Source organism: Cyprinodon tularosa, unplaced genomic scaffold (genome assembly GCF_016077235.1).
Source record: "Cyprinodon tularosa strain WSP-4 unplaced genomic scaffold, ASM1607723v1 ctg1094, whole genome shotgun sequence".
NCBI classification, from domain to species: Eukaryota; Metazoa; Chordata; class Actinopteri; order Cyprinodontiformes; family Cyprinodontidae; genus Cyprinodon; species Cyprinodon tularosa.
The window spans coordinates 133,201-148,257 of NW_024037887.1; the positions used below are offsets into that span (position 1 = coordinate 133,201).

Genomic DNA, 15,057 nt, shown 5'->3' on the forward strand with positions numbered 1-15,057 from the left:
AAAAAACCCAACAGATTGTAAAAGAAGCAGCATCTTTAAGAGCGAAACAGAAGCGCATGAGCAGCTCCACCCGTCAGCCTCAACAATTAGTCCAAAATCATCCTTTAATGGATTACTCTTCACTTTCAGATTCATCTTTAAACTTTATCAGAAGCTACTTAAAAAGCTTTACTTTACTTCATAGTTTGAACAAAAATTCTAATAATTAATGAAGTTTGTTAGACTTTGGAAAAATTAACTGAAAGAAAAGAGAAAACCTAAAATAAAATATTTATAGTGATGCATTAAAGTTAATTATTGATTGTTAAGTTGTTTGGATTTGTTGGATCTGCTTCATAAATCTAGAATCCTTTTTAACCAAAGTAGCAGATCAATAATATAGATCTTCACATACGATAAATGACTCTTTAAAGTCGAGGCATTTGATTAATCTTTGTCTTATTTGTCCTTTAAAATCTGGACTAAATTTGGACGTCGAACCAATAAAGCTTTTTAAAAAGCTTTGCAGATGCGTAAATGAAGGTGCATCGCTTTCATTCTGGTAGGTGTAATATTTTATTCACTATGATATTTATAATTGTGCTCTTTGCACCGTCGGCCGCCTTAACAAAGGTTGATAACAGTTCATCAAAGGTTCAGATGTTCTGCTTAAATTCAGGACTGTTCTTCTCCTCTCAAACTCGGCAGCTTCTATAGATGCAGGTATTTATGGATCCTATTAACTATGTTATGTTGATCATTTTTATACAAAACCCACCAGCGCTATTTATCTTTAAAATAACGCTTTAAGAAAAATGAACAAGAAATATTTTCTGTTATTTTAGAACCACAACACAGGAAGAGGTTAGTGAGCTAAAGAGAAAGTGAAAGTCTGAGGGGATAAAAGGGAAAAGAAGAGCAGGGAAATTCTTAATAGTCTGTATGAAGAAGTGACTTTTGGGGCCGTTTTTAAAATAAAATATAAATTTGAACAGGAGAAAATAATAAAGTAATAAATATTTGGTTATATTCCTTAAAACATGGAATATATGCACATATATGGAATTGCACGGTAGTGGCTCCCAGTGGCGCCTGATCAATCAGCTGCTATTGATTCGTAACATGATGGTCGTCAGATTGATTCTCTTTCTCACCATAAGAGATTTATTTACAGCCAAAGTAGCTTCTGGTCGGAAAGTTTAGTTTCTCTTATTTCATATATTAATTTATCCTTTTTACTCACTATAAGTTTTCAGTCAGTCTGTTTCACCTGGAAGGCCACAGAATTCCCTGCAGGATGGTGTTTGTAGAGCAGACATAACTTCTTCCCATAACAAACTAGATTCTTTCTCCAGTTAATTCATAACATGTTACTGTTTAACCAAAGTGTCTGGAAATTTGACTCTGACTGTTTTCCATTGTTGTAACTAAGGAGGAACGAACGCTGCTCAGATCAGAACAGGGCTGATTACGGTGCACTAAGGGACGTATGATGAACTGTTCTCTCTTTGTAAAGATATAAAATAAAGCGCCGACTGAGTGAAATCCATCGATCTCCATTTATTTAACTGGAGCAAATGGTTGAATACTTTTTTCCCACTACAAGCTATAAACAGGTTCCTCTCCATGTCCACTAAACAGACCAAACATGTTATCCCTCATCTTTCACAGATAATCTGGTCCTTCATGGAGTCTTCTATTAAACATGCAGGTCATCAGTGGGATGATATATTTAGCATTTTAGTCGGTTAAATAACCTGCTGCTGTTATTTTTCACATATTCATTACTGTGAAAATGTTCACAGCTGATTATTGATTATCTGATCTTCAGATGCAACGTATTTATATCCTAAAAACTAACCGTACAGTAAAGTATTTCATTTCTGTATTTTTTTATTTATTCTATTATTTTGATAAACTTTTTAAGGTCCAGTTTTTCTGTAACGCTGCTGCAGCACCACAGTTTCCACATTGTGGTAAAATAATGAGATATTCTATTATATTTTCTATTTTTCTAGCTTGGACTAAATCAAAATTTTTCCTAACAGGTTTTAGCTGTTATAACCAAACCGACATATTCCAGATAAAATAAACTATTTATGGATCTCTATATATTTAAGAAAATATAAATATATTTTGGCATCACCATTTTCACAGTTTTATTCTGTATTTTCTATACTTCTAAATCAATCTCCTCCAAATTTTCTAATTTTGGGTTAAAGGTCAAAAAGGTTTGGGAAAATATGGCCGATAGGCAGCGACCCCCCCCCCACCACATGGTCAGACTGTTAATAACCTGCTGGGGAGAGTTTCGTCATCATTTTCATCCCAACATCTGGAGATAAATATTTCTAAATAACAAATAAGAAAAATAAAAACTAAATGTGTTAAAGAAGCAAATTAAAACCGTGAACTATCAGTAGTTCTTGGACTGAGTCTGATGCAGGTGGAGCGGTCAGTTGCTTCATTAACCAAACATTTTAGCTTTTTATTCCCACAGGAAAACAAGCCTTCAGAAACACACACAGCCTCACACCCCCACACAGACCGAGGACATGCTCACACCCCCACACAGACCGAGGACATGCTCACACCCCCACACAGACCGAGGACATGCTCACACCCCCACACAGACCGAGGACATGCTCACACCCCCACACAGACCGAGGACATGCTCACACCCCCACACAGACCGAGGACATGCTCACACCCCCACACAGACCGAGGACATGCTCACACCCCCACACAGACCGAGGACATGCTCACACCCCCACACAGACCGAGGACATGCTCACACCCCCACACAGACCGAGGACATGCTCACACCCCCACACAGACCGAGGACATGCTCACACCCCCACACAGACCGAGGACATGCTCACACCCCCACACAGACCGAGGACATGCTCACATTTAACATTTATTACAACACAAACATGCAGCTTCAAAGGAAAAGCTTCAGATATTAAGATGTATGACATGCAGAAATCAGTTTGACAGTTTGTGTTTTATTTATGCATCATGTCGTCTCTCAGAACATGTGACGCCACAAGGCCTCAAGCTGCCATCATCTGGATATTTCCAAGCTCCTCCCACCAAATACAATAACGCACAGCGCCTCATAGCAGCAATGGGCTTAAAATCCTCCGCATCAGTTTGACTTTAAAACCATTTAGTTTATAAAACTCATAAAATGAGGAAACATAAATAGAAGGTAAAACACAGTGGGAATCAAAAAGGTGAACATCTGTGCTAGAAGCTCCTTTTCTAGAACTTCTCAGCTCCTTTCTAACGACTTCAGGATGTTTCCTGCAGAAAAGCACATTCATCTCTAAGCTTTACTCTGTGAATCTGCTTTGGTGAATGAAAGCATCCTGGAAGATCCCGACTCTAAAGTTGCTTATTTAAAAATTGTGAAAGATAACAGGAGAACTGAGGGACTGCAGCCTGATTGGTTGCTTCTATAGAGCTGAACTTCATAGATGCAGGAGTCCTTTGGGGGCCTGTCATGGCCTTTCAGACGGGATATACACTTACATAGAAAATAGAATCAGATATTGTGTCTCTTATTGTCCTGTTATTGATGTAAACACCATTAGTGATGATCTATGTTTTCTCTCTCTATATTTAAACTCTTTACAACATTCTGGCTCAACAAAAGCTATTCTTCCATTCTGTCTGTCGATTCGTCTCCATCAGGCTTGTCAGGCGTCTAATGAGGTTTAGTTTAACTGCCACAGCTTGGAGTAAAGACAGAAATATCATACAGTCTGTTTGACCAAAAGACCAAGCAGGGGTTGTTCAAGTACCCTGGAATATTATCCATGCATTTCTCTCTACCTCCTAACCGCCTCAGTGAGTCATTATCTCCATCTAAGCACCACTATTCAACCAGGAAGACTTTCTTAAGTTTGCTACTAACTTTCAAAGGAAGTAGAAAAAAAAAACAGTGATTGCATTTCTAATGAGTAAAATTAGTAAATGTTTGCATTTTCATATCCTTAATTTTCCCAGTGGGTCATTACAATATCCTCTATGTACTGATGAAGGTCTGCACATACAAATCACTGCATCTTCTTTAAAAATCTGTTTGGCACATGAATAAAGTTTGAAACTGTTTAAGGAAACAAAAAGGCCAGAAATGTTCCTGCTGAATTCATGTGAAAAAGGCCAAAAAGACAAGTGGTGAATATGAGGGAGGCTGGAAGGCCGGCTGGAGGAGCAAAGACTCGCCGCTGTGGTTGGATCCAAAGGGTGAGTTGCTGTTAGGAGCTGATGGCTGGTTTGATTGTTCATTTCATTCACCTGTCAAGCTCTGCCCTGTTCCTCATCACCTATCAGATCCACCTATTCCGGTTTCCTATTTAAGCTGCCTGTTTCCCAGCCATCGGTTCCAGATTATTCTCACTATAAGCCCTTGGTGTCGGGAGTTCTCCAATGTTACTATAGACGTCTGATCCTGATCTGTATCTGGACCTTCTAGCCGGCCTGCCGCTGTCTGATTAGTTTGTCCGCCTGTCTTCAGATTCCTGTTGGATTCTTCTGTGGACTGAACCTGGATCCGCCTCTTGACTTCGCCCTGCTGATTATCCTGCCTTCCTTCATCTGCTGCCCATTCTGCAGCCTCCCGGCTTCAGCGTCTGGAACTTTCTGGCAGCGTCTGACTTTACAGAAACAGTTCTACCCATTCAGTGACTCTGCAGGAATGGCTCCCTCTGGATGAACATGAGCCACAGCAGACATTTGCTCTCATCGTGTGTTAAATTAGGAACAATCCCTCACAACGCGAGCTGCTGCTATCGGAGGATTCCACTATTTCACCGACACCAGTCCGCCAGATTTCCTCCAAATCGGTTATTTTCCTCTTCTGTGCCATCGTGGTTTACTGAAATAAAATGAAAATCGAGCAGAAACGGGATCCACGGAGCAGAACAAACTGGAAGCCGCCGTGCGTAAAGTCAACTGAGCTCAAAGCAGATATACTAAGAGTTTTTACGCACACAGCAAGCATATGTTACGCACATAAAATGGCCGCTCAATTAGCTCCACCGCTCGTTGGAAAGGTCTGAGACTCTTTAGGCTTTCCAATGCTGCCTGCCATTAGGGGGCGGGGCTAAAAATTAATAGCTGTTGCATCACTGCGGCAGAGTCAGACATGTCAGGTGGAATTTTAAATCTAATTTTATTTGTTTACACGGCTTTAAAACAAAAAGTATTTGTGAAAAAAAATTTGAAACATGTTTTAGAAATTTTAAAGCCCATTTTGATGATGAAACACCATGTAACTGTTTTTTTGCACTTTCTATAAATAGATCAACATGAGCAGGTGTCAGATGGCTGAAGAGATTAAATAAGAACATTGTATATAAAAAAATAAGCTTTTCAAAGATGAAACCCGCCACAAAAACCCAATAAATGATGTCAAACAAAGCACACAAACAGAGGAAATATGAAAACAAGTGAGGAGTGAGAAACATGACAGATCCAGCCTCTGTTAGAACGCTACATGTGCTGCAATTACTGCGCCATCTTTTCTGACTCCTGGGGGGTTAGTTGGGATCAGAGCCATAGAGACACTTCCATGACAGCTCCTACCTCAGAAATGAAGAAAACTAAGACAGACTGACACGTCCTCCAACGCTCAAGTGTCACTTCTAAATCTTTAAGTGACAAGCAGGTCCTGCCACTGGCCTTTCGCCCGCTACCTGCCATGGCGGGATGTCAGCGGGACTCGTCCACTGATGCCGGTCAGGTCTCAGCTGCCATCGGCTCCAAACGGAACAAGGAAGCAGCAGCTTCCTCTGTTAATGTGTTTAAAACTTATTTATTTATCCTCCCAAAGCCCATCAGATGCTCTCTTCCTCACTCCTCCTCTGCTTCTGCTATCACTCCATCTTAGTAACAAATTACAGCAAGTTAAAACAAAAATAAACAGAGATGCTTTAATAATTTAGCAGGAACCGTCATAAGAGGAGGAGTAAGTCTGTGTGCAGAAAGATTACAGCTTTATGAGGGAGAGAAGGAGCACAAACATCAGACTCTATTATAATAAAGAACATATAGGAAACACTTCAAGTTCAAATATTTCAGAGCATAAAGAAACTATTGGACATTAAATTGAATTATGATGTAATTGAATTTTAAATGAAGTGAAAATGATGTGAAATTAAAAACATTTTTTTTATTTTTCTTTGCAGGTTAGATGTTAAAGGTTGTAATGCTAAAGTCCAAGTTAAGGTTTATATTTTCTCACCACCACCTGAGATTATTCATGTTAATATTGACAAATCTATAGACTCTGGGTACCGCTCCATGTTAGGATTATTTCCCTGTCTAATATTATACAATCATTTAGCAATCAGACGATAGAAGAGCAAAGTTCTTCCAGTTTATCATTAAAAGGAACCAGCTCAGAGTTCAGTTCACTCAGATAAAATATTCATAGTTCAATTTTACAAAAATGACCTAATTTCCCAACGAGTTCAAGTTCATCGGTAAATGAAGCCACAATCCTCCACCATAGCGGCTCATATTCCCCCTTTAAATGTCTGATCATAAAATATAGAAAGAAATGGAAAATTCTGGATGCAGTCCAGGTTTCCAGGATGTGCAGCGAAGCCTTTATTTCACCAAATGACTCAGAAGTTCAGAAACATTCAGGAACATTCAGTAACTTTCAGGAACATTCAGCTTCTGCTGAAAAGATCTGGATCCAAATGATTTCCTCCTTCAGTAGCAGATATTTCCACAGATATCTCGGATGCTTTAACTTAATGTGTGGCTTTAAAGGTGAAGTGGGCGTGGCTGATGGAAACAGTTTGCACTAAAACGTGAGTTTATTCCTCTGTTAGTCGATCAAACTCTGCCGAGCGCTCTGCTAAGCTGGAACCAGAAATCCCAGCAGGATGGAGCAGACTGGAACCAGCAGCAGACACGCTGCTCTGTCACTATCCGTCCCGGAAACGCCGTCTCCGGCTCATTTCAGCAGGCACCACCACGTATTCACCCAGGTCGCCATAAATAATGTAATCATAGCACTAAAAGTACTTATTTCAATCCTTAAATCTCTAAAGAATGCTAATACACATCTTGTAAAAGTTTTTATGACTTTTCTGCTACAATTTGACGCTTTTTGCGGCTTCTCTGACGTCATCATGCTCAGAGCAGCCCGACTAAATCTGTATTTGTTTTGTTACTTTCTTTAGATCACGCATCATATACCATAAAGTTAACATGAGAGGAAAATTTAAAAAGACTAGATTTAGGTTTAAATCCAAAGCTGAAGAAGTTGACTCCTGGTAGCAGCGTAGGATCCTATTTCCTACGTTAGGAATACAAATAGGCGGATCCTATCTAATGTCAGCCTCAGCAGATGGCCGCTCACACTGAGCCTGGTTCTGCTGGAGGTTTCTTCCTGTTCAAAGGGAGTTTTTCCTCTCCACTGTCGCTACAAGCATGCTTAGTGTGAGGGATTGCTGAAGAGTCAATGAGTCGATGCAATCAGCTGGTTTTCCTTAGATAGAAAACTTTGAATCAATCTGACTGGATGATCTGGTGAACTGGAAAGTGACCTGAGATGACATGATGTGAATTGGAGCTATAGAAATAAACTGAATAGAATTGAAACTAAAGTATGAAGATAGAAAATATAGAGTCATGTGCAAAAGCTCTTAATTTTCCGAAAAGTTATTTCTTTGTTTATTTGGAGACAGCGTAAAGGTTAAAAGGTTGTCAGTGATTATTTATGTAGAAACTTCTCCTGTAGCTGTGTAACAAATAAAATGAAATATAGAACTTTTTCACACAAACCAGGGAGATATGAGTCAATATAGAAGACTTCAATGACCTCAGCTGATTGGTTTCAGGAATCTGATTAATGGCAGCTTAGTACTTTAGCAAGTTTACCGCCACAAAAACATTCAGGTTCTTTTATAAGAGAACAAAATGAAAGAAGCTACATAACAATCTTTACCAGAGTGTTTTCACACCTGAGGTGTTAAATTCTTTTAAGATCAACTGTTTCTCTCCTCGCTCCATTTCTCATTTTGTAGATTTGACACCTCAATAGCATTAGATTAAAACAATATAAACTCTAGAGGGGCCTGGGTGTGAATGGGATCTGACCTTTAACCCCAACAACTAACAGGTTCTCTCTCCAAGAGTTAGCCTTCCTGTAGCGAGGTTTGCATTGCATTCTGGGATGTATTTCTATATTTATATGAAGGCATATACCTGTCAAACCTTCACACATATATATATATATATATATATATATATATATATATATATATATATATATATATATATATATATATATATATATATATATATATATATGAATAGCAATATATATATTCATATAATATATAAATATTGTGAAGACGTGCTGTAAAGTAAAGAGTGTTAAACAATCTGCTGGGTTTCCACTGATGGAACTTTGAGCCAATTTAATTGAATTCTATCTGTACACTGCAAAAAAAATTTAAATCTGAATACTTTTTTTAAAGTGTATTTTGTCTTGAATTAAGACGGTAAGTGAGAAACTTGCCAATGAAACACGACCATTTACATTTAAAACAAGAAGGTAACAGTTGCTTTGTCTTATTTCAATTGCATATTATTTAATTATCTTATTTTAAATAGAAAATACTCATTTCATTGGCAAATCATTGCATTTACCTGCTCAAATTAAAGGGAAATATGTTTAATTTAGGACATTTTTACGTATTTCGGAATTGTTTTGCAGTGTAAAGTTCCTTTATATGATGTGTGTGTGTTTTGGTGGATTGTTAAAATGATTAACTAATGAAAAAGTCGTGAATATTTAGTTGGTTTTATTTCATCTGGAACAGTTTTTGGGATCCTTGTTAAAACAGCAGCTTGTTTCGTGTGCAGATCCTAAATTAAATGTAGCTACATTCATTGATGTGTTGTTGTTTTTTTGTAATCCTGAGCATTTTTATAAACACTTAAACTCTGATGATGATTTAAATGAACTTAATAAAAGAAAAAAATGAAGAAAGTTTGATGTGATATTCTTGAACTGAAAACATTTTTTCTGTTCTGACCAAAATGTTTTTACAAAATGAAATAACGCAGTGAAGCTTAACCAGCAGCGTTACATAACGCTGTATCCTGCTCTGCCTGCAGGATCTCAGCCAGCATGGATAAACACTTCCAGGACCCATTTAAAGCACTTTGCAGAACATTTTAGAACGATTGTTGGCATTCATGTAAATATACTGGTGTGATACATTTGATTGGTTTTCCTGGTTATGTCTATTTTGAAGCTATAGCGCCCCCTGGAGAAAACTCCACCACTGATGTTGACGCCTGTCTTTGGTGCTGTGGAAGCACAGAGACGTTCTTAATGTCAGTGAACCCCTCCTGGTGAAAAGGATCTGCACTAGACTTCTGATGAGCTTACATGTTCGCCTCCAGAAAACAGACTATCCAAAAATTAGACCGTTACGCCCTGAGCAGATCTCAGCTCATTTTGGCTAAATGTTTTTATCAGCATATATTTCAAGAGGCAGGATATTGCTTTATGGAAACTACTGCTGGCAAACACACACAATGTCACTATATCTCTTCTTTAATGTGTTTTGTGAGAAATGATGCTTAATGCTTAAGCCATCCATCAAATCAGCGGTGCAGCTGAGAACATAATCAAGCTGTCATTTGTGAAGATGACATTGAAACATGATGTATGAAGTGTCAGACCAACGACTTAAATATGTCATTTAAAGGGGAAAATCTGTTCTAACTCACAAGATATTAAGATTATCCAATCCTAAAAGGTAAGGGGGGGGGGGGCAGATCATCATCAGCCATGTTGCCTCTAGCATATAAAGTAAGATCAGTCAGAGGAAGCCGACAGGACTGAGTTCCCCTGAATCAGTCGGCCTCCATCTGCAGGACTGACTGACTGTAGGTGGGATATATGGATTAAAACGGGGTTTTATTGTGAGATAATGCAATGATCATCGCATGATGATGAATGAATGATGAATGAATGATGAATGACATGAATAGATTATCATCCAATACATGAATGCATCAATGCATGCATGACATGCATCAATATAATGCCATCATAATCATGAATAATATAATGCATGATCATCATATGCATCATGATGCATCCATAAAGCCATCATGATCATGACATCATCCATCATGAATCACATCATCATAATCATCGATCATCATGCATCATCATAATCATTCATGATCCATGACATATGCATCGATGCATCATCTGCATCCATCCATCCATACATCAATCACATGAATTCATGCATCATGATGAATCCATAATGATCCATCATGATCACATGCCATCATCAATCATTGAATCTGACATCGTCATCCAAACATGACATCATCTACATCCATGATGCAGTGCATCCATCATGCATCCATCCAGATGCATCATCATATCCATGACTACTCATCGATCTATATACTCACATCATCATCCAATCATCATCATGCATAAACATATCCATCCATCATGATCAATATCCATCCAATGAATCATCATCATGATCCATCATCCATCCATGATTACAATATCATCATCAATCCATCAAATATCATCATCCATCCATCATCATCATCCATCATGATATCACCCATCATCCATCCATAAACCATCCATCCATCCATCATCCATCCATCATCCATCCATCATCATCCATGCATCCATACATCCATCCATCCATCTCATCCATCATCATCATCACCCATCATCCATCCAATCATCCATCCATCATCATCACATGTATCCATCAATGCATTTCATCCATCCAACTATCTGATCCATACATCTCCATCATCCATCAACCATCATCATCACATCATCCATCATCATTATCCATCATCCATCATATTCATCATCATCCATCCATCATCCATCCATCATCCATCCATCCATCATCCATCATCCATCCATCATCCATCCATCATCCATCATCCATCCATCCATCCATCATCCATCCATCATCCATCCATCCATCATCCATCCATCATCCATCCATCCATCATCCATCCATCCATCCATCATCCATCCATCCATCCATCCATCATCCATCATCCATCCATCACCCATCATCCATCCATCATCCATCCATCATCCATCCATTATCCATCATCCATCCATCCATCCAACCATCATCCATCCATCATCCATCCATGCATCCATCATCCATCCATCATCCATCCATCCATCCATCCATGCATCCATCATCCATCCATCCATCCATCCATCCATCCATCCATCATCCATCCATCATCCATCCATCCATCATCCATCCATCCATCCATCATCCATCATCCATCATCCATCCATCATCCATCCATCCATCATCCATCCATCATCCATCCATCCATCCATCCATCATCCATCCATCATCCATCCATCATTCATCCATCCATCATCCATCCATCCATCATCCATCCATCCATCATCCATCCATCATCCATCCATCCATCCATCCATCCATCATCCATCCATCATCCATCCATCCATCCATCCATCATCCATCCATCCATCCATCCATCCATCATCCATCCATCCATCCATCCATCCATCCATCATCCATCATCCATCCATCATCCATCCATCATCCATCCATCCATCCATCATCCATCATCCATCCATCCATCCATCCATCCATCATCCATCATCCATCCATCATCCATCCATCATCCATCCATCATCCATCCATCATCCATCCATCCATCCATCCATCATCCATCATCCATCCATCATCCATCCATCATCCATCCATCATCCATCCATCATCCATCCATCCATCATCCATCCATCCATCATCCATCCATCATCCATCCATCATCCATCCATCCATCCATCATCCATCCATCCATCATCCATCCATCCATCCATCCATCCATCATCCATCATCCATCCATCATCCATCCATCATCCATCCATCATCCATCCATCATCCATCCATCCATCCATCCATCATCCATCATCCATCCATCATCCATCCATCATCCATCCATCATCCATCCATCATCCATCCATCCATCATCCATCCATCCATCATCCATCCATCATCCATCCATCATCCATCCATCATCCATCCATCCATCATCCATCCATCCATCATCCATCCATCCATTTATTCGTTTTGAATCTAGTTTTCAGACTTTTGATGTGGATCTTTAAAGCGGGTCTGTTGTTTATTAGATAGGTAATCACTTTTTTCATATTGTTGATTTAGAGAGGTGTTTCATCTTTTTTGTAACCAAGGTTATCTTTATTTTACATAAAATGTTCAGTGATCAGACAAAAACAGAAAACACAAGATTAGAATATTTATTTAAGGAGGAATGACTTTTTCACAAAAAAGCAGTAAAGTTAGTAAGGGATCAGTTATAAATTAACGGAAAGAGACACCACTTATGTATTGCTGGCAGTGAGCATGAGGAGATATGCAGAAAGTCACAGGAAATTAAAAGTACTCTTGTTGCAGCATCAAAAACAGTTTCAGTCTGAAGGTTTTCTTTATTATTGATTCAGACATTTAATCTAGGTGGTTTCAGACTCTAACAGTCCCTCTTCCTGAGACGTCCATTGCTGTTTCTGTTCTGCCTATTAATGTTTCCAAGCTGCTTGACCAGTCAGATGATTCATCTGTAAATATATTTTATTTTTAGGAAGTAACTTTTATGTGATTCGTCTCATGGTGCTTGTTGCATAATAATAATAATAATAATAAATTAACTTTATTGATCTCATACTGGAGAAATTCCCTCTCTGCATTGAACCCCTCCCCTTGGGGAGCAGTGAGCTGCCATTGTGCGGCGCCCGGGGAGCAGCGTGGGGTTAAGGGTCTTGCTCAGGAGCCCAGAGGGGAGGCTGTGGGGATTGAACTTGCAACCTTCTCAAAGCACAGGTCTCTGCTCTAACCACTGGGCCACTGCTCCGCATTTCCTGCACATTCATTTTGGGTTTTCCATCTTCAGGTTCTGCTCAGAATCTCTCTGACTTTAATGTCCCTCTTATTGCACCATGTCGATGTTTTGTTGTTTTTATATTTGTATATTTATATTTACTGATCCGACTCTCCCTCCATGATAATTTGGTTCTTGTGTTCTCCCCCCCACCACATCAGGCGTGTGGCAATTGGGCAAATAAATGTTTAAGCACCTATTTTATTATTTATCTAGTTTTTTGACCAAATTCTTTGTTAAAGGGAGGTTATTTTCCTTATCCGAGGAGTCAGACAGTCCCTGTAAAAGGAAGCAGGATCTCACCTGAGAACATAAAGGATATTATTATTAGAAGTTTCTCTTCTATTCTAGCTTCAGACGTTCCAGCTGTAGATCAAACAGAACAGCTTTTCTACTGTAATGACTTCCTCAGTATTCAAGGCCACTTCCACAGCTACTCGACTTAAAGTAATTGGCCACTATGACCCAGAATGTGCTCTTCTCATTTATTCAAATGAAGACTAAACAAACAGCCTGAAATGAATTACCAAAAGGATTCTGTTCCAGTTTGGACTGACAGGTTAACGGCATGACCTTCAGGAACTCCTGACTGAGCAGGTTCTTAGGAAGATACCCATCAAACCATTTTTCTCTCAACCAGTGGCGGCTGGCCAATAGAGGGCGCTGGGGTGCCGCCCCACCCACCCAATAACCCTGATTGAGACAAAAAAGATCTCAATCAGGGTCAATTTAATTTTTCTATTTCTTTTTTATAACTTACTTTTAAATAAATTTTTAATATTTGGAAATATATTAATAAATTTTTTTAAAGGTGTGAGATAAATATTTAATCTTTAATGACGAGTAAAGCGTCCTTCCGTTTTTCGTCAGATTGGTGATGTATTTCCACCCTAGGGTGTAAAAGTGTTTACCTAAAGACTCTGGTTAAACGTTGTCCGTGTGCAGCAGCTGCTCTGCACAGCTATAGCCTGATAATCCAGACTAAATGTGAGATTAAATGTGTAATCTAGTCTGGCCCCGATGAATGAGACATCGGAAGATTGTTGATGAGATCAACCCATTGTTTTTCAAACCATGTCTGTGCCTATTGGCCAACGCTCTGACCAATGAGAGCCGCTGACTGTGACGTAGGAAGCGCCACAGGAAGCTGGTGGGGGGGGTGGAAACAAACAGCCTGTCGGTAAAACGGCGAATACGTCCTTCTGAAAAATGAATGAGCGTAGAGCCTCTTCCTGCTCACGTTTCAACGAAAACCCCAAGTCTGATCCTTCCAAACTGATTCCAAAGCTGAGTCAAAACTCGCCATCAGAGCCAGCGGTCCTTCACACGGCTATGGCGAGAGAGGGCCGCTGCAGACGGGCTGCCGTTAGCCTCGGAGCTCCGCCGGTTGCTGCTGTCCTCTCAACTACGGAAATAGTTTTTCTTTTAAATTAGGCATTAAATTGGTAAATGGACCATATAGTGACGCTTAAAGTATAATATTCTCGCCTCAAATGATCTTAAAACTTACTTTTATTGAACAACAGCAACAGAAAATAGAACTTATAACTTTCAATGCAGCTCTCCATTGAAAGCTGCTGCAGTGAACGCTACTGTTGTGCTTCTCCAGCGTCGCGCAGCTTTGTCGTCACGCCCTCAAACCCCGCCCACTTTGCATACAAAAATTCAAAACACATCTCTGCGCTGTGATTGGCCCGCCAGATTTAGGGCCTGGGGCATTGATCGAGGCTAGACCACTGCAGGCAACAATGATTTTGGCGGCTGGGGCCAGTTTACTAAGCTAGCACAGCTAATCATCTTTAAACAGAGAAATAGCCAAGAGAAGCTGGAGGTGAAACCGTTTGGACCTGATCAGCCGTCCATTAAAATGAAGTAGCAGTCCAAAGACTGATGGAGAATATAATCTACTTTTTCTACATGTTGGTTCATTTGCATAGTTGCTCTTAAATAAACACATTCTCAGAAAATACATTTATATATTAAACATATAAATCATCCATCCACCCTGCATTGTCTCTGCTGTTGTGAAATGACGGCATATAAATAAACTATCAACAACCGTCCATCTTTAGGATCCTTCCTATAAGCATC

At 39.5% G+C, this 15,057-nt stretch overlaps 1 protein-coding gene across 1 annotated transcript in view; it reads right to left on the reverse strand.

The window, feature by feature from the left end:
* LOC119789229 (neuroligin-1-like) overlaps positions 1 to 15,057 on the reverse strand; it is a 161,458-nt gene that overhangs the window by 13,170 nt on the left and 133,231 nt on the right. The gene's annotated exons all lie outside the window — the stretch shown is intronic.